Here is a 21,051-nt window from a genome sequence, read left to right as displayed (position 1 = left end):
GCATGAATGGTTGGTAATGCCATTCGACAACCAACGCCCTAACACTTTTATGAGACTTATGAACTATGTTTCTGAAATTTCATTGGTAAGTTTTGCGTTGTGTATTTCGATGATATCCTCATTTATAGCAAATCGATGGATGAGCATGTAATTCATTTGCGAGCTGTTTTGGAAGTTCTTAGAAAAGAGACTTTGTATGCTAATCTTAAAAAGTGTACATTTTGTTCTGACAAAGTTATCTTTTTAGGTTTCGTGGTTAGCTCGGAGGGCCTCGAAGTAGATAACGAAAAGATTAAGGCAATTCAAGAATGGCCGAGACCGAGCGAGCATAAGCCAAGTCTGAAGCTTCCATGGCCTAGCAAGTTTCTATAGGCGATTTGTACCCAACTTTAGCACGCGTTGGCTTGCCGTTGACAAGCACTATCAAGAAGAATTCGACTTTTCATTGGGGCGAAGAGCAAGAAAATTCTTTTAATATTATTAAAGATTGTCTTACTAAAGCTCTGTTGTTAGCATTGCCTGATTTTTCTAAAACATTTGAAATTGAGTGTGATGCCTCAAGTGTTGGAATAGGTGCCGTGTTAACTCAAGACGGGAGGCTGATCGCTTACTTTAGTGAAAAGTTGAATGGTGCCGTGCTAAACTACCCCGTTTATGACAAGGAGATGTATGCACTTATCCGCGCTCTCGAGACTTGGCAACACTATTTGTGGCCGAAGGAGTTCGTGATCCATTCGGATCATGAAGCGTTAAAGCACATTAAAGGACAACACAAATTAAACAAACTCCATGCTAAGTGGGTAGAGTATTTGGAGTCATTTCCCTATGTCATTAAGTATAAAAGGGTAAGGAAAATATCGTGGTGATGCTCTTTCAAGAAGGTATACCCTTTTGTCGTATTTGGACTCTAAAGCGCTTGGTTTTGCATTGTTAAAAGATTTATATCCTGCTGATGATGATTTTGGAGAAATATTTGTTGCTTGTGAAAGTGTTGCTATTGATAAGTTTTATAGGAGCGACAGATTCCTTTTAGAGAAGGAAAATTATGTGTGCCATGGAGTTCCATCTGAGACCTATTAGTACATGAGGCGCATAGCGGAGGCCTTATGGGCCATTTTGGCATTGGAAAAACCTTAGCAACCCTCCAAGAGCATTTTTATTGGCCGAAAATGAAAAGGGACGTTGAGCGAGTGTGTGCTTGTGATGTGTGGCGTGCAAGAAGGCAAAATCAAGATTAAGCAAGACGGGTTGTATACGCCGCTCCCTATACCCGACGCACCTTAGAAGGACATTTCCATGGATTTTGTCCTTGGATTGCCTAGGACTAAAACGGGGAAGGACTCTATTTTTGTTGTTGTTGATCGCTTTTCCAAAATGTCTCATTTTATTTCTTGTTCAAAAACTGATGATGCCATTCACATTGCTAATCTTTTCTTTAAGGAAATTGTTCGTTTGCATGGCATCCCGAGGACGATTGTTTCTGATCGAGATGCAAAGTTTTTGAGCCATTTTTGGAGATCGCTTTGGGGAAAGCTCGGAACTAAGTTGTTGTTTTCAACCACTTGCCACCCCAAACAGATGGACAAGCGGAAGTGGTCAACCAAAGTGCTATCAACTTTGTTACGAGCCATCATACGGAAAAATCTTAAGTCGTGGGAGGAGTGTTTGCCGCATATAGAATTTGCGTATAATCGATCCGTTCACTCGGCAACCAAACACTCTCCTTTTGAAATTGTTTATGGATTTAATCCGTTAACTCCTTTAGATTTAGTATCTTTACCTAACGATCAACTTATTCATGCAGATGCTAAAAAGAAGGCCGAGTATGTAAAGGAGTTACATCGGAAAGTTCGAGCCAACATTGAAGCAAGAACCGAAAGTTATGCTAGGAAAGCGAACAAGGGTCGTAAAAGAATTATCTTCGAACCTGGTGATTGGGTTTGGGTTCACATGAGAAAGGAACATTTTCCCGCCCAACGAAGGTTAAAGCTACTACCGCGTGGTGATGGCCCTTTTCAAGTCTTGGAACGAATCAACGAGAATTCTTATCGACTTGATCTACTAGGTGAGTATAACATAAGTGCAAGTTTTAATGTCTCTGACTTATCCCCTTTTGATGCAGATTCCGATTTGAGGGCAAATCGCTTTGAAGAGGGGAAGGATGATACAGCCACGCCTCAAGTCCAACCTAGCTCGAGCAAGGAGCCTTTGGAGCTGCCTCAAGGTCCAATCACCCGATCACGAGCTAAACAATTCAAGGAGGCTGTTTGACCTTAGTAGATCAAGTTTGAAGCGAGACTTTGGTTGGACGCATTGATGAAGCTTGGACAAACTCGATGAGCCTTCCTTGCACTTTGTTACGAGTGAATTAAGCTCCACTTCAGCTCATTAAATTGAACCAGCTCAAAATTAGCTCAAAATAACTTAGTCAATAATATAGTAGCTGAAATAATTAATTGAGTTAGTTAAATTAGTTATTTACAAGCTTAATTAATTTTCGTTATTAAATTGGTCTTAAATCTGGTCAAACTTAATTATGCATGATATTTTAGTTATTATGACATGTTATTAATTTTGTCTTAATTTATACAACTTATAAATATGTTTTTAAGCTTGTTTTAATATGTTAACTTTATTACTTGTTCTAATTATGTCCTAAAGGTCTTGAATTTAATGTGACATTTTAGTGTTAATTTAATGTGTCTAAACATGAATTTGAATTATTTGATGAATGTTGCTGCAGGTACATCATCCATGAACGTTTTTGGAGCATGAAAGGTATTAAAAGAGGGTACATGAAGGGACGGCACATGCATGAATGGGAGAATGAAGTTGGTCTTTGTTTGAAGTCTCCTAAGTGACCATTCAGTAGAATTTATTACTTACACTTCGTTGAATACATCATGGCTGTTCGGATCAAGGTGTTCACATTCAAAGACTCTTCAAAACTTGGTTTTCACACTCAAAGTGACTACTCAACATCTTCTTAATTGCTGGTAATTTTTCAGCAATAGTTGCCAATTAAATGAGCTCCTTTAATTACATCAACCGAATGTAGCTGCTGCCATTTACTCCCTCAAGCTCCAAGTTCAATTGTCCATCTAGAAGGTGACCATTGGAGCTCCAAGTTCAACCGAATCTAGCTAGCCCATTTAAGTAATTCATTTGCTTAATTTTTAAGGAATTTAAGTGACCATTTGGCTAGCCTAGTGGATTATTATAAATAGCTGAATTTTCACTTTGTAAGGGACTTTTGACATTTTAATTAGCGAAGTCTTGCCAAATTTGTGAGGCATTTTCTCTCAAATTTCGTTCGAGACCGTAAGACTTATCTAAGCTTTTAGTGGCGTCTTTAGAGTCTTTTCGAACTTATCACTCCCCAACCCGAGTGTGGCATTCACCTTTGATACCTTTGGTTCATACTTTCCTAAGTATCAGGTCAAGGTCCTTTTCAACCATTTCCAATTCATTTAGGTCCTATAAGTTTCGGGTCAACACTCTTCCTTAGTGTTGGTTCACTCTTGACCTTTTTGAACCATTAACATTTCGTACCAAATCGTATTACCATTTTGAACCAAATCACATTACCATTTTGTAACAAACCCAAAACCGAACTCGACCAAATTCAAACCAATTCTTTCTCATCTAAACCAAAAACCATACCAACTTTGTTCATCCGACTTGCTTTCTTTGAACCCAATTTCTCTTTACTTTCTCTTGAATCGATTTATTCAAACATACTTCTTCGTTTACGATCGGGAACTAAACGACTCGGATTCAACTATTAAACTGAGATCGTATCAGTAAGGCAACCGATTCATTTGCTAATCGTTCAAGGGATATTAAGTGTTTTAAGTGCCTTGGAAGGGGCCATATCGCAAGTCAATGTCCCAACCACAACATAATTGTGGTTCGTGCAAATAGAGAAATAGAATCGGAGGAAGAAGAATTTGAAAATGATCCCGAAGACGTTTCTGACAACGAAGAAGAAGTTGAACATGCCCTAGACGGAGAACTCCTTGTTGTCAAAAGGAGCCTAAGTATCCAAAGCATCGAAGATGAACAACAACGAGAGAACATCTTTCATACTCGTTGTCAAGTACAAGTGATGCGATCCCGGTCGCATCATGTTACGACACAACTCGATGCTACCGAGATTGGTCCAAACTCGAGGGGCCCAAGTGCAAAATGAAGTTTTTAATTTTAGTTTGTCAATTTGGCTGCTGGAAAAAAAGGACTTTGATTCATTAATTTTTAGTTATTTTAGTTTGTGTTTTTAATTATGTCATAGTTTGCACATCATTAATATGTGATACGACCTCGGTTTAGTAGTTGAACCCGAGTCGTTTAGTTCCCGATCGTAAATGTAGAAGTGTATTAGAAAAGAAGAAGAGAAAATGTAATTAAGTTCAAAGAGGTAAGGTAGGTTCGTTCAAAGTAGGTTGTGGAATTTGGTTTAAGTCCAAATGGTATGATTAGGTTGGTCGAGTTCGGTTTAGGAATAATTCAAGAAATGGTATTTGGTTTAGGTACGATTTGGTATTTAGGAATTGGTACGAAATGGTATGGAATTTGGTGCAATTGGTAATGGTTCAAAAGGTCAAGAGTGAACCAACATTAAAGAAGAGTGTTGACCGAAACTTATAGGACCAAATTGAGTTGGAAATGGTGGATAAGGACCTTGACCCAATACTTAGTAAAGTATGAACCAAAGGTATCAAAGGTGAACGCCACACTCGGGTTGGGGAGTGATAAGTTCGAAAGAAAGACTGGAAAGACGCCACTAGAAGCTAGATAAGTCTTACGGGTCTCAAACGAAATTGAGAGAAAATGCCTCACAAATTTGGCGCAATTGTTACTTAAAATGTCAAAAGTCCTTTACAAAGTAAAATTTCAGCTATTTATAAGCAACATCTAAGCTAGCCGAATGGTCACTTACATTCCTTAAAAATTAAGCAAATGAATCACTTAAATGAACTAGCTAGATTAATTTGAACATGGAGCTCCATTAGACACCTTCTAGATGAAGCATTGGACTTAGAAAAACTTGGATGATGCATGGATAGCTAGGTTCGCCAATGGGCATAAATTAGCTCATTTATGTTGTAACTTTTGGCTGAAAGGTGACCAACAATTAATAGGATAATGAGCAGCCAATTCAAGTGTGAAAGCACAACGTTGAAGAGTCATGGAGTGTGAACACATGGAACCGAAAAGCCAAGATGCATCCAGCAAATGTGAAAGGAATTAATGGGCAGCTTTGGAGTTGGAAACATTAGCTCCCTTGGCCGAATAGTCACCTAGGAATGTTGAATTTAGCTCACCAATTTGATGCATGTATCTCCAGGTGCAATGTATCTAACATGCATGCACCTTGCTAAAATGAATCTTCAAATTGACTAACCATGTTAAATGATCCCACACATTTACCAACCTATATAAATAAGAAGAACTAAAATTAGTATGATAATTAGCTGAACAAAATTAATATTAAAACCATGAAACATTAATTCGGTCAACTATATCACTAAAATTAGCTCATTAAATTCGATGACTTTAAAGCAACTTAAAATCATGTAATAAAACTTGACATATTAAAACATGCAACAAACATATTAATAAGCTGTAATAAACTAATTAAATCGACTTAAATAAATATTCAGCTATTAAATTAATGTCTAGTTGATATTAATTTGAATTGAAAAGGTTTGAGCTGAAGTTGAGCTAATTGAGCTTATTGAGCTGAAATGGAAGTTAATTCAGCTCGTATTAAAGTGCACGGATTGCTTTTCGAGTTGGTCCAAGCTTCCTCGATGTGACCAACCAAGATCTCGCCCCAAACTTTGTCAACTAAAGCCGAAACAGCCTCCTTGAATTGTTTAGCTCGTGATCGGGTGATGGGACCTTGGGGCAACTCCAACGGCTCCTTGTTCGAGCTAGGTAGGACTTGAGGCGTGGCCGTATCAATATGTGTTCTGCATTTAATAAAGTCATGCATTATGTAACTTTCATGTTAGTTAAGTTTGCATCATTAAATTAAGTAAGTTAGTTTAATTATGTAACTTTCATATTAGTTAAATTTGCATTTCAAAACCATGCATTTTAGCATCTTAGTTTAATAAATGAGTTGCTGGACATTTATTCAACTCATCTTAGTTTTAATTAATAAGTGTTTTTGTTGAACTTTATTTAATAAGTGTTGTTCTTAATTGATCTAGTTCCTAGGATTATTTATTGATGCATAAATTAAGTTTTTTAAATTATGCTTATTTAATTAAACTAGTTCTTTGGAATAATTATTGCATATATGTTTTAGTTCATTTATTTAAGTAAGTTTAATGTTTGTTATGATAAATAAGTGTTTTCATTTGTTTAATAAACTCATTTTAATGTGTTTATTGCAGGTGACTTTTAGCTTATAGTGGTTACAATTCAAGGTCATTACACATTTAATTAAGTGGTCATTCAAGTTCTTTTGAGTTACAATTAAAGGGCTGTTATAAAGGGAGCTTAAAAATCATTAAAGGAGTTTTTAAAGAGCATTTTATGCCCTTTAAAATTCAGCAGCAACTTTCCACTTCCAACCATTTTTGGAGCTTTCAAGAGAAATTAATTAAGCCTTTGAATGTCATTAAGGAGCAGGTTAAGAGATGGTGACTATTCAACTAGCCAAGGACAACTCAAGAGTCATTTTCTAAGCCATTAAAGACATTCAAATCAGCTGAATTAAAGTGATTTTATGGAAGGAGTTATTTGGTTCAAAGAATAAGAAAAGACATCAGTTTTTTATGGCACATTAAGTGGATGTTTTTGACCATTCGGTTACCTTGTTCTAGCATTATAAATAGATGTAATCAGCCATAGAGGAGAAAAACTTTTTGCTGAATATAGATGAAATATTTGAATTGTGAGCTATCCAATTCTCTTTGTTCTTCGTAATTGATTTGACTTATCAAGCATAGCTTGTGGCTTCCATCTTTTCTTTGTTCTTGAACTTATCACCTTTGGTGTGGCGTTCAATATACCTTTGGTTCCTATCATAGTTGATAGTGGGTCAAGGTTCCTTTCTGTTTCCTTTAACCGAAAAACACCTAAAGACCATTTTGAGATTCGGGTCAACAATTCGTTATTGTTGGTTCATTTTCGGTCTTAGCCAATTAATTTGTTATTGTTTCCTCTTTATTTTGTTTATTACCTTTGTTTGAAGCCATTATCTCTATTTTGTTTCATTTTAAAACCGAAACGAATCCATCCTTACTCAATTTACGATTGGGCAACACATACGACTCAAAACATCACGAGACGAGTTCGTATCAAATTGGTATCAGAGCTAGCGAATTTGGAGTAAGAATCGACATTGTCGGCAATACGGTATAGTAGTTTCTTCAAAAAAAATTTGAAAAAAAAATTCAAAAAAAAATGGTTTCCATTCAAACTCAAGAGATTGGATATCAAGTTGAAAAAAAAATTCGTGAAAAAAAATTTCGTGAAAAAAAAGAAGAAGCTAGTTTTGAAATTTTGTTGTTGTTTGCTGCCCAAATTACCAAGCCCAAACATCAAGGTTGTAAGCCGACCCACAACAACTGCTTTTTAAGTTTAAATAATTCCTAAGAACTTAGAAAGGAGGAGTGAGTGGAAAGAGGCAAGAGAGTAGTGAGTTTATTCGAGAGAAAAAAAAGCCAAGTGTGTGAGATTTCTTTGTGAGTGGATAGTGAGATTCTTTGTTGTGAGTTCTTAAAAAAATGTCATGAAGTCTGGAAAAAAATTCAGACAAGGGAGTTGGATTCCGTCCTGTAAGAATTGTTGGAGGAAGTGTGCCAGATTTTACACTCCATGCCTTTACACATGAAATGGAGCACCTATTTGATCAAAAACTCAAACCCATCAAGAAACAATTGGATCGTGTCGAAGAGTGGAGTCATCAAGCAAGAACCCAACGGGAGCAAATTTATCCAAATGAAAGGACAGAAATGAGATCATCAAGGAGACAAACATTCGTCGAATATGTGAAAAGAGACCCTTATCCAGATTCCTATTCTTCAAGGAATTTAGGCCGAAATAAATCCAGCTACGAGTTTGAAGCCTATCAAGGTAATGAACGAGAAAGCACAAGTCATTCTTCGTATGCATCAAAGTATTCATCTACGGAAAAATCCTTACGAAGAAGTGAATGTGTTTCGTATAAGAACTCATCCATGGAGGTTTATTCACGAAGAGTTGATTGTGACTCTTATGAAGATTCTTCCACTTCTTTCAAGCGAAAAGTCTATTGTTACGATTCTTTTGTATTATCTCCATTTTGTAATAAAGTTGAGAGAAGAAAAAGAGTGACGAGAGAAAAGAAACCGAAAAGAAACAAAATTGAAAAGAGAAAAGATTGGAGAAAGAAAAGAAAGAGTGTGAGAAACAAGTGTTGTTGAAAGCGAAGAGAATTGATGAGTGAAAGTGAGTTTTCACAAACAAAGAGATTGTGGAAAAAGAAAAGAAGTTGAAAAGAAGCGAGTGGAAAAGATGAAAGTCAACAAGAAAAGCGAGGAATGTTTTTACTAACCAATCTGCAAGTTGTCCTCGTATTGTTTCTTCTTTTCAGGTTTCTAGAGATTCAAATGACAAGTTTCAACTTCATTACCTTCCTGATGAGAGACTATTCCATTTGATCGAAAAAGGTAAGGTTCAAGCGCTTAAAGGTAAGCAAGGTAAGGAGTTTTTAGTCAATGAATCATGGCAATCAGGTTTGAAAGTTGTTGATAAAATTTCCGATAATTTAGTTTTAAAAAGATCTCCTTATTTTGATTTGGTTAATTGTTACTCGCTATTTGTGGTTGATAAATTCGTTTTAAGTGGAGGCATGAAGAGTTGTTCACTCAATAAGTTTTGTGTTGAAAAATCTTTTGATGTTGTTCGATTAAATCCACAAATACAAAATCTGATCATGTTTGATAAAGAGCTTTCATGTGAAACGCTCAATCTGTTTGATCGTGATAGTAATGAAAATTTTTTAAATCTTAGTGTGAGATCTTCGTATATTTGCATGATATTTGAGAGATTTGATTGTTTGAATTTATTTTTGCCTACATCCTCTTTATTTGGCATGTGTGATGTCTTGGTGAAAGTGAAGTTTTTGTTACGTTACGAAACGACCGATCAAAACCATGTTTTTAAACCCGGAGCCTGTATTCCTAAGTTGACGTCAAGCGAAGGTGAGTATCAAAATTGTATTTTGAATCAATGTGTTGACCCCTTCTATTTGCTTCAAGTTTTATCTTTATTTAGTTGGAAAACCAAACATGTGAATTTCGTTGGCTTGCCAAGTCAAAATCAAATTTTTGATTCTGGAGGTTGTTGTATATTGTTGCTTAATGGATTCGAACACGTGTTGCATGATTTTAACTTTAATGTGCTTCAAGTTCTTCATAAGTTACTAGCCATAAATTTTTCGGTCAAATTGAAATGGTGAACAAAACTTTGTCTTTCATCCGGTGAATCTTTGTTCCATATCATTGTTCAAGGGATTTGGACCATCAATTCTAATTTTCAAAACTATAATCTTCAAATACCTTGTGAATCGGGTTTGTTTCCATCGAAGAAAAAGGTAAAACCAATTTTTTTTTGATCCGGTATTGATTCATGTGTTGTTCTTTTGAGTTTATTTGTTCAAGTTGTGACTAAAATCTGGAAAGTTCTTTTGTGTTTAACCTTTATTGTGTCACTAATTTGTTTTATTGTTTTGTAGGTGACGATGTTAGGTGGTACCCTCCTAAAGAGGGATGGCATGCAAATGACCTTCTTTCTTGCCAAGCCATTTGTGGTTCTCGAATTTTGAAAATAATTACATCACGATCATGAACAAAGGGGTCATGATCTTGAAAACTTTTCTTGAGCAAGTGGCCCGATTTGAGGACAAATCGTTTTCAAGAGGAGGGTATGATGCGATCCCGTCGCATCATGTTACGACACAACTTCGATGCTACCGAGATTGGTCCAAACTCGAGGGGCCCAAGTGCAAAATGAAGTTTTTAATTTTAGTTTGTCAATTTGGCTCTTTGGAAAAAAGGACTTTGATTCATTAATTTTAGTTATTTTAGTTTGTGTTTTAATTATGTCATAGTTTGCACATCATTAATATGTGTTTCGCATTTAATAAAGTCATGCATTATGTAACTTTCATGTTAGTTAAGTTTGCATCATTAAATTAAGTAAGTTAGTTTAATTATGTAACTTTCATGTTAGTTAAATTTGCATTTCAAAACCATGCATTTTAGCATCTTAGTTTAATAAATGAGTTGCTGGACATTTATTCAACTCATCTTAGTTTTAATTAATAAGTGTTTTTGTTGAACTTTATTTAATAAGTGTTGTTCTTAATTGATCTAGTTCCTAGGATTATTTATTGACGCATAAATTAAGTTTTTAAATTATGCTTCTTTAATTAAACTAGTTCTTTGGAATAATTATTGCATATATGTTTTAGTTCATTTATTTAAGTAAGTTTAATGTTTGTTATGATAAATAAGTGTTTATTGCAGGTGACTTTTTAGCTTATAATGGTTACAATTCAAGGCTGTTACACATTTAATTAAGTGGCTGTTCAAGTTCTTTTGAGTTACAATTAAAGGGGCTGTTATAAAGGGAGCTTAAAAATCATTAAAGGAGTTTTTAAAGAGCATTTTATGCCCTTTATAATTCAGCAGCAACTCTTCCACTTCAGCCGTTTTTGGAGCTTTCAAGAGAAATTAATTAAGCCTTTGAATGTCATTAAGGAGCAGGTTAAGAGATGGTGACTATTCAACTAGCCAAGGACAACTCAAGAGTCATTTTCTAAGCCATTAAAGACATTCAAATCAGCTGAATTAAAGTGATTTTATGGAAGGAGTTATTTGGTTCAAAGAATAAGAAAAGGCATCAGTTTTTTATGGCACATTAAGTGGATGTTTTTGACCATTCGGTTACCTTGTTCTAGAATTATAAATAGATGTAATCAGCCATAGAGGAGAAAAACTTTTTGCTGAATATAGATGAAATATTTGAATTGTGAGCTATCCAATTCTCTTTGTTCTTTCGGAATTGATTTGACTTATCAAGCATAGCTTGTGGCGTCCATCTTTTCTTTGTTGCTGAACTTATCACCTTTGGTGTGGCGTTCAATATACCTTTGGTTCCTATCATAGTTGATAGTGGGTCAAGGTTCCTTTCCTGTTTCCTTTAACCGAAAAACACCTAAAGACCATTTTGAGATTCGGGTCAACAATTCGTTACTGTTGGTTCATTTTCGGTCTTAGCCAATTAATTTGTTATTGTTTCCTCTTTATTTTGTTTATTACCTTTGTTTGAAGCCATTATCTCTATTTTGTTTCATTTTAAAACCGAAACGAATCCATCCTTACTCAATTCACGATTGGGCAACACATACGACTCAAAACATCACGAGACGAGTTCGTATCAACAAGGGAAACTTTGTAGTGTCATTATCGATAGAGGGAGTTGTACGAACGTGGCGAGTACTTTCATGGTGGAAAAGTTGAATCTACCGACCACCAAGCATCCAAATCCGTACAAACTTCAATGGCTCAACAATGGAGGAGAGTTAAAGGTGACAAAGCAAGTTTTAGTTTCATTCTCCATTGGAAAATATTCAGATGAAGTGCTATGCGATGTTGTTCCAATGCACGCGGGTCATTTGTTATTGGGCCGTCCATGGCAATTCGATCGTCGAGTCATGCATGATGGTTACTCAAATCGATATTCTTTCAAGCATATGGGGAGAAATGTAACCTTAGCACCATTGACGCCAAAGCAAGTCTATGAGGATCAACTTAAGTTGAAAATTTCCGTAGATCAAATGAGAGAAAAAGAAAAGGGCGAAAATACAAAAGAAAAGAAAAATGAAAAAAAAAAGAAAATTCAAAAAAGAGAATGAAAAGAGAGCGAGAAAAGAAAAGATGAAAAGAAAAAGTGAATGAAAATTGAATGTCTTTGCAAAAGCAAGTGATGTTCGAAAAGCGTTTTTGGCAAGACAACTGATCCTTGTACTTATATATAAGGAAAATTTGTTTAATACTAACGACTTATCCGGAGATCCCCCTTCTATTTTGTCTCTCTTGCAGGATTTCAAAGACGTTTTTCCGGATGAAGTGCCAAGTGGTTTGCCACCACTTCGTGGGATTGAGCACCAAATCGATTTTGTGCCCGGAGCCGTTATTCCGAATCGACCGGCATATCGAACCAATCCCGAAGAAACCAAAGAGCTTCAACGTCAAGTTAATGAACTTATGGAAAAAGGCTACATTCGAGAGAGCCTTAGTCCATGTGCTGTTTCGGTTTTGTTAGTGCCAAAGAAGGACGAAATGTGGCGCATGTGTGTCGATTGCCGCGCTGTAAATAAAATCACCATTAAGTATAGGCATCCCATACCGCGCTTAGATGACATGCTCGATGAGTTGAGTGGTACAAAGTTGTTCTCGAAAATTGACCTTAAAAGCGGATACCATCAGATTCGAATGCGCGAAGGTGACGAGTGGAAAACTGCTTTTAAAACGAAACATGGTTTGTATGAATGGTTGGTAATGCCATTCGGCTTAACCAACGCCCCTAGCACTTTTATGAGATTTATGAACTATGTTTTACGAAATTTCATTGGTAAGTTTTGCGTTGTGTACTTCGATGATATTCTCATATATAGTAAATCGTTAGATGAGCATGTAATTCATTTGCGAACTATTTTAGAAGTACTTAGAAAAGAGACTTTGTATGCTAATCTTAAGAAGTGTACATTTTGTTCTAACAAAGTGATTTTCTTAGGTTTCGTGGTTAGCTCGGAGGGCCTTGAAGTAGATAGTGAAAAGATTAAGGCGATTCAGGAATGGCCGAGACCGACGAATATAAGCCAAGTGCGAAGCTTCCATGGCCTAGCAAGCTTCTATAGGCGTTTTGTGTCTAATTTTAGCACGTTGGCTGCACCGTTGACAAGCACCATAAAAAAGAATTCAACTTTTCATTGGGGCGAAGAGCAAGAAAATTCTTTTAACGCTATTAAGGATTGTCTTACTAAGGCTCCATTGTTAGCATTGCCTGATTTTTCTAAGACATTTGAAATTGAATGTGATGCCTCAGGTGTGGGAATCGGAGTCGTGTTAACGCAAGACGGAAGACCGATCGCTTACTTTAGCGAGAAGTTGAATGGTGCCGTGCTGAATTATCCCATTTATGACAAGGAGATGTACACTCTCATTCGAGCCCTTGAAATGTGGCAGCACTACCTATGGCCAAAAGAATTTGTGATTCATTCTGATCACGAGGCGCTTAAACACATCAAAAGCCAACACAAATTGAACAAAAGACATGCCAAATGGGTCGAGTACCTAGAGTCGTTTCCCTATGTTATTAAGCATAAAAAAGGTAAAGAAAACATAGTGGCCGATGCACTATCAAGGAGGTATACACTTCTATCGCATTTAGATTCCAAATTACTTGGTTTTGTGTTTCTAAAAGATTTGAATGCCACTGATAATGATTTTGGTGAAATTTATATTGCTTGTGAGAATGTGGCTGTTGACAAGTTTTATAGGTGCGATGGTTTTCTTTTTAAAGAAGGAAAATTGTGTGTGCCGTAAAGTTCGATACGGGAGTTGTTAGTAAATGAGGCGCATAGCGGAGGCCTTATAGGCCATTTTGGTGTTGGGAAGACCTTAGCAACGCTTCAAGAGCATTTCTATTGGCCGAAATTGAAGCGGGACGTTGAACGGGTTTGTGTGCATTGTGTGACGTGCAAGAAGGCCAAATCCAAGGTTAAGCCACATGGGCTATATACGCCCCTTCCCATACCCGAAGCACCTTGGGAAGATATTTCCATGGACTTTGTCCTTGGATTGCCTAGGACTAAAATGGGGAAGGACTCAATCTTTGTTGTTGTTGATCGTTTTTCAAAGATGTCTCATTTTATTTCTTGTTCAAAAACTGATGATGCCGTTCACGTTGCTAATCTTTTCTTTAAGGAAATTGTTCGTTTGCATGGCATCCCAAGGACGATTATTTCTGATTGAGACGCAAAGTTTTTGAGTCACTTTTGGAGGTCGTTGTGGGGAAAGCTCAAAACTAAGTTGCTGTTTTCAACCACCTGCCACCCCCAAACCGATGGCCAAACGGAAGTGGTCAACCGAGTGTTATCAACCTTATTGCGAGCCATTATACGAAAAAATATCAAGTCATGGGAAGAGTGTCTACCACATATTGAATTTGCGTATAACCGATCCGTTCATTCGGCAACCAAACACTCTCCTTTTGAAATCGTTTATGGATTTAACCCGTTAACTCCTTTAGATTTAGCATCTTTGCCTAATGATCAACTTATCCATGCAGATGCTAGAAAAAAGGCCGAATATGTAAAGGAGTTACATTGGAAAGTTCGAGCCAACATTGAAGCAAGAACCGAAAGTTATACTCGGAAGGCGAACAAGGGTCGTAAAAGAGTTATCTTCAAACCTGGTGATTGGGTTTGGGTTCACATGAGAAAGGAACGTTTTCCCGCCTAACGAAGGTCAAAGCTACTACCGCGTGGTGACGGACCTTTTCAAGTCTTGGAACGAATCAACGAGAACTCTTATCGACTTGATCTACCAGGTGAGTATAATATAAGTGCAAGTTTTAATGTCTCTGACTTATCCCCTTTTGATGCAGATTCTGATTTGAGGGCAAATCGCTTTGAAGAGGGGAAGGATGATACGGCCATGCCTCAAGCCCTAATGATACGAGTCTCAAAGGCCCAACCCAAGCCCAAACAAGAAGACAAACCATGCTTACTTGAAATCAGGCCAAATTGTCAAAGTGACCCAATTTGTAAAGTTTTATTTTTTTAAAATACTTAGTTTAAATTTTTATGGAAATATTCAGTCCAAGAGGCCCAATTAAAAGCCCTTGGCCTAATTTCCATTTAAAATTAAAATAATTAGGAGTTTGTTTAGTTTTAGTTTTCTAATTAGATTAGGAAATATTTGAAAAGCCTATATAAAGGCTTGGCCACCACCGTGTTAGATACTTCTCAATTATATCAAAATTTCAGATTTGTTTAAGTGCGAATTCTCTTTGAGTTTTTCTCCAAGAATTCTCTCTTGGGTTTTCTTTAGAAGTTGTTTTAACAATCTTTTGATTGTGGGAGCCATCTTCAGCCTTCTTCTTGCCATTGATATTCTTTGGAGGGGAGATTAGAGCCGTTTGAAGGAGTTGTGAGATCTTTCGGGATTTCAAGGCTTCTTAGGACTTATCTTTTAATTTCTTACTGTCAATTCTTTCTTTATTTCTGCTTGTGCTGAATCTTTATCTAATTTATTTTCTGTTTTTATTGTGTTTTCAGCCTTTTTCTATCTTAAGGAATCAACCCAAAAATCCCCAATTTCTAGGGTTCTTCCATACTCTTTTTGGGTGAAATCAGATTGTCGAAATTTGGGTAAAACTATCTTGGTGTTCAATTGGGCAGAATCGCAATCTCCTTTAGGGTTTCAAGAATCCTTATTAACACTTATTTCTATTCTCAATTTGATTCTTTCTTTGTTTTGGGGATTTTATTTGGATCGGAAATTCAAAATTCTAATCTTTTAATTTTCTTTCGTTTGAGATCGATTGTTTAGGGTTTTTCGTAGGAGTTTCCCGTGACTTGGCAACTCGATCTTGGTCCGTGCACAACCCCGTATCATTTGGTATTAGATTTTGGGCGTTTTGGGTGTTCTTGGTTGATTTCTAAACTGATCTCAATTTTTTAAAGCAAAAAGCAGTTTTACCCGAAAAATCTTTCAAAAAATTCATTTGAGTGGGTAAACGTTGTCCAATTGATCTAAAATTTTACATACATATTTTTGCACTGTGATTGAATATAAAAAATTATTCCATAAAAAAGTCAAAAAAGTCAAAAAATTGAAAAAATACGAAATCCAATAAAAATTTTAAAAAAATATTCAGCGGGTTGAGTTTAGTGCCCAAACTATCCAGATAAAAAATTCAATATTTAAGTACATTCCTAATTTATTTTCATGATTTTTTGAGATCGGGAACACCTCGAACGAAGTTGTCAAGTTACTCCGCAATTTTTCAGGTTTTCTGTTTTCAGCAATTTTTATTGATTCTTAGCTGTGAGTTTTCATTTGTTTGCCTTTATTTTTCCTTTACGCTATCTAACACCTTCTTGTTTCTTGTGTTAGTAGGATTTAAACGTGTGCCCAATTCTTCCTCGGTGCAACACGAATCTATTGGTGTCTCGTCAATTTTTGGCATCCTAGTGCACATTAGGATTCTTTGGTAGATCGGTTCATCCACTCTCTAATTGGTTGATATAAACTCTCCTAAAGGACTCACAAGACTGAATTCTACCTTATTGAGAATTTGAATTTTCTTTTTGAGTGATTAACGGTGAGGTTTGCTAAATTTTATTTTTGAGTGTTGAGTGTTTATTTTTGTAGGTTTTTGGAAAATGTCTAAAGGTGATATTGACCATAATGATGTCTATGACATGTTTCAAAAACTCCAACAACAATTAGATGAACATCTTTGCCACACTTGAACATTGAGTACCGCTTTCAATGAGGTGAGATTGAATCAAGATCCTCATTATCGGGATCCAATCAACAAAGATAGGGATAACCACCCCATAGGCGCCGCCTCGGCGTGTCCCTAGAATGGATGATGATTTTCATGATCGTGGGCAACCTTCTTTGGCAAAACCAAAGAGCGAGCAACAACGAGAACATCTCTTTCATACTCGCTGCCATGTACAAGGTAAGCTTTGTAGAGTTATTATTGATGGTGAAAGTTGCTCGAACGTAGCCAGCACGACGATGGTGGAAAAGCTTTGCTTAACCACTACCAAGCATCCACAACCTTATCAACTACAAGGGCTTAGCAACGAAGGCCAATTTAAGGTCACTCAACAAGTGCGCATTGCCTTTTCTATCGGTAAGTATCAAGACGAAGTTGTGTGCGATGTAGTGCCTATGCAAGCTTGCCATTTGTTGCTAGGAGAACCATGGCAACTGGATCGAAAGGTCACTCACGATGGTCGTACAAATAGGTATTCTTTCAAGCATCAAGGAAAGAAAATCACCTTAGTGCCGCTCACTCCGGAACAAGTTCATGAGGACCAAATCAAACTGAAAAATTCTATTGTTAAAACAAGTGAGAAAAAGAAAAAGAGAATGAAAAAGAGCAAAAAGAGATTGAGAGTGAAAAGGAATGTGAAACAGACAAGAAAATTGAAAAAGAAGTTGAAGAAAGAAGAGAAAATGAGTTAGAAAAAGAAACAAAAGAAAAAGACGAGGAAATGGTAGTGAGGAATGTTTCCACTAACCAAGATATGAATTTTTCTTGTGTTGCTACTTTTCAGGTTCCCGAAAGACCGAAAGATAACTTTCAACTTCAATACCTCTCAAATGAAAGACGCTTTCAAACGATCAACATAGGCAAAGATAAAATCACAATACATGATACGACCCCGTCCTCGTTGATGAATCCGAGTCGTTTTCGTTGCCCGATCGTTTTAACGATGAAGTTTCGTTCGTCTTGATTCAAAGAGTTATATTTGTTCAATGAAGGTGTTTATGGTTCATTTAAGGTTAAAAGGAAATGGTTGGTAAGATATTTCAGTTTAAGGTGAAATGGAAACGGATGTAATAGGACCTCGACCCACTATCTATCAAAGATAGGAACCTCGGTATCAAATGAACGCCACACTTTGGGTGAAAGTGATAAGTTCGGGATGCAAAGAACAAAGGTTGACGCCACTAACTAGTAGATAAGCCAACTAAGTTTTTGGACGAAATTGAGAGAAGAATTTCTCACAAAATACTTAATTCAATAATCAAAATGGCAAAAGTCCCTTTACAAGAAATTCAGCAACTATTTATAGCTTGAGTGACTAGTAGCCGAATAGACAAGTTCAAGACTTAATATCTAAGCAAACATTGAAATAAATTCAGCTTAAATCCATGTATATTGGCCAATGTAGATTCGCTGAATGGTGACCAAAATTAAAGCTTCCAAATTGATCAAATGAATTTGGAGATTCATGTAGCACCAAGTTCACCTAAAGAGTTTAATTGACTCATTCATTAGGCAACTCTTGATGAAAAACGACTAGCATTAAAAGAGAACTTGAGCAGCCTTTTGGGGTGTGAATGGACGGTTTGAAGAGTCCCCATGGTGTGAACATGGCTGAACCGAACAGCCATGGTGTGAACGACCTTTATGCTCCCTTGAGAAGAGAATCGCCAAGCTTGGAGGGATGAACAACTTGGACACTTTTGGCCGAATAGTTGCCTTGAAAAACACTAAAATTAATCAACTTTAATGCATTAAACCATTTGCACATGCACCTTCACATACATTGAATCTACATGCATGAATCGCCCAATGTATCTTCAAATTAGGTGCACCTACATAACACAAATGAACTTAATTAAAACATAATGTGAACATCCTAATTAACATTGTGACAACTAGAATATTAATAAACATGACACATAAATTAATTTGGACAAATTTATTGCATGTATAAATTTAGACAAACTAAATAAAATCAAGACATCTTTAATTTAACTAGATCAAGACAAATTAATTAACTCAACTTATTAATGCCGAAAATAATAAGACACATTAAATGACTTAAAGACACAATTAACACCTAGTTAAATTAGTTAATTAGCTTAAACTAAATTAACTAAAATTTATTCCAGCAAAATAAAATGCAAAACTAAAGAAAACTAAAATGAGTTTATTGAGCTAGTTCGAGCTCATTGAGCTTGTAAAGAGCTGGAAACGAGCTAAATGAAGCTCCACAAAATAAAATTGAGCTACTTCCAGCTTGCAAACACGACGAGCCTTGCTTGTAGGCTGAAACAATAGCCGTTCCCGGGGGCGGGTCGTATCATCCCCTCCCTCTTTAAAGCGATTTGTCCCCAAATCGGGCCATTTGCTCGCGAAGTATCCTTCCTTAACAAAGCCCCCTTTGTTGTTAAATTTAACAAACTTATGCCCAACAACCTGAAATTCATGAATAGATTGAAAATAACACCGATTAGTTACTTGCCCTCCCTCTTTAGGGCAAAGCCACTTCAAGGTGTCACCTACACAATAAAGAAAATTATGAATGACACGATGAACTAAAAACTTGCAAACTCTTACCAAATTTTCAATCATAATTGGAGCAAATAAGCTATTGTCGAATTCAAGAATATAGATAAGCCTTACCCTTTCCAAATGGATTTTCCAATTGCATCAATGACCTAGACATGGGAAATAATTCTTCGAATATGAACAGTTCATTCAAATAAACACATATCCCACACCGCACTTGATCAAAAGGATTCAAACACTCGTGATTCAAACAATTAAATTGATTTATCACACGTTCACTATGCAAAGTCTCATCCAATGAAGAAAGTGATTTTAAAGAGTAACCACAAGTCGACAATAAATCATTTGAGCCAATATGTGGGACAAGTATTAGTCGGTCCAAACAAACAAGATCACTAAATCGAATCAAGTTTTGCACATTTAAATTTAACAATGGCCAACAACCTTTCACTTCTTCATCAAACTCATCATAGTCACGAATGTCATCACTTCTTGAACAAAAGCAGAGTTGTTTTAGTTTTCGAAATCAAACCTTGTTTATCCTTGAAATTATCGATTTGGAAATTGGTGTTACTGTTTTCTCGCAAGATGAACCTTCTCTCCTCGAGAATATAATGTAATCGAAGTCGCTTGGTGGAATTAACTGAAATGATGAAGAAACATGAAGACAATGGTTAATCAAAACATTTTCTCACTCTTTGTTTTTTACTTTCACTTTCTTTTCTTTTCATTTCTTTCAATTTCTTTTTCATTGTTCGTTTCTCTCAATTTTTCCACAGACTTTTTCAATCTTTGTTGATCTTCCATCACTTGCTTTGGTGATAAAGGTGCCAAAATAATATTTGACCTTGGTACTTGAAGGAGTATTGGTTCATAAACCCCTCATGCTTGACCTTTCGATCAAATTGCCACGGTCTTCCAAGTAATAAGTGCCCCGCGTGCATGGGTACCACGTCACATAAAATTTCATCATGATACGTCCCAATCGAAAACGCAACTAGGGCTTGTTTACTTACTTTTAACTCGACACCTTCATTGAGCCATTGCAGCTTATATGGCCTCGGGTGTTTGGTGGTCGATAAAGCAAGTTTTTCTACCATGAATGTGCTTGCCACATTTGTACAACTACCTCCATCAATCACCAAACTACAAACTTTACCTTCAATGTGACAACGAGAATGAAACAAGTTTTCACGTTGTAGTTCACCCCCGGTGCTTTGTGCACTTAAGCTCCTTTTAACAACGAGCATCTCTCCTTCCACCGCGTATTCTATCTCTTCATCTTCATTGATAAGAACATTAGCCTCGTTGTCATTTTCTTCTTCTTCTCCTTCTGATTCAATGTCACCATTGGATCTCACAAACATATTGCTCCGATTAGGGCATTGGCTAGCAATGTGCCTCCTCCCTAAACATTTGAAACATTTGATATCCCTTGATCGGTTTGGGAAAGCTACTTCTTTGCCTTTACTAGTTTCGCCAAAAGGCTTGGTAGACTTTGCTGGCACCACTTGGTCCTTCGTTCGGTTTGATAGATCTTCTTTGCCCGTGCCTTGGATCCATTTTTGAGAATTGTTGGTGCTAGGAAAGGTTCGACTAGCTCCTAACTTCGACGTAGTGTTGAAGTTCCACCACGTTAGCTATGTCACAATTAAGACCAGCTAAAAATCGAGCCATGGTTGCTTCGCGATCTTCATCCACGTTCGCTCGTATCATGGCAATCTCCATTTCTTTAAACTAGTCCTCCACGCTTCGATTTCCTTGCGTAAGATTCTGCAACTTTTGATAAAGTTCACGATAATAATAAGAAGGTATAAATCTCCTATGCATTACGGCTTTCATTTCGGCCCAAGATGAGATTGGCAGCTCCCCGTTCCTTCTTCGACTCGTTGTGAGTTGATCCCACCATATCATTGCGTAATCGGAGAACTCGATTAC

Source organism: Gossypium raimondii, chromosome 7 (assembly GCF_025698545.1).
Source record: "Gossypium raimondii isolate GPD5lz chromosome 7, ASM2569854v1, whole genome shotgun sequence".
Lineage (NCBI taxonomy): Eukaryota > Viridiplantae > Streptophyta > Magnoliopsida > Malvales > Malvaceae > Gossypium > Gossypium raimondii.
This window is presented reverse-complemented; position numbering follows the sequence as displayed.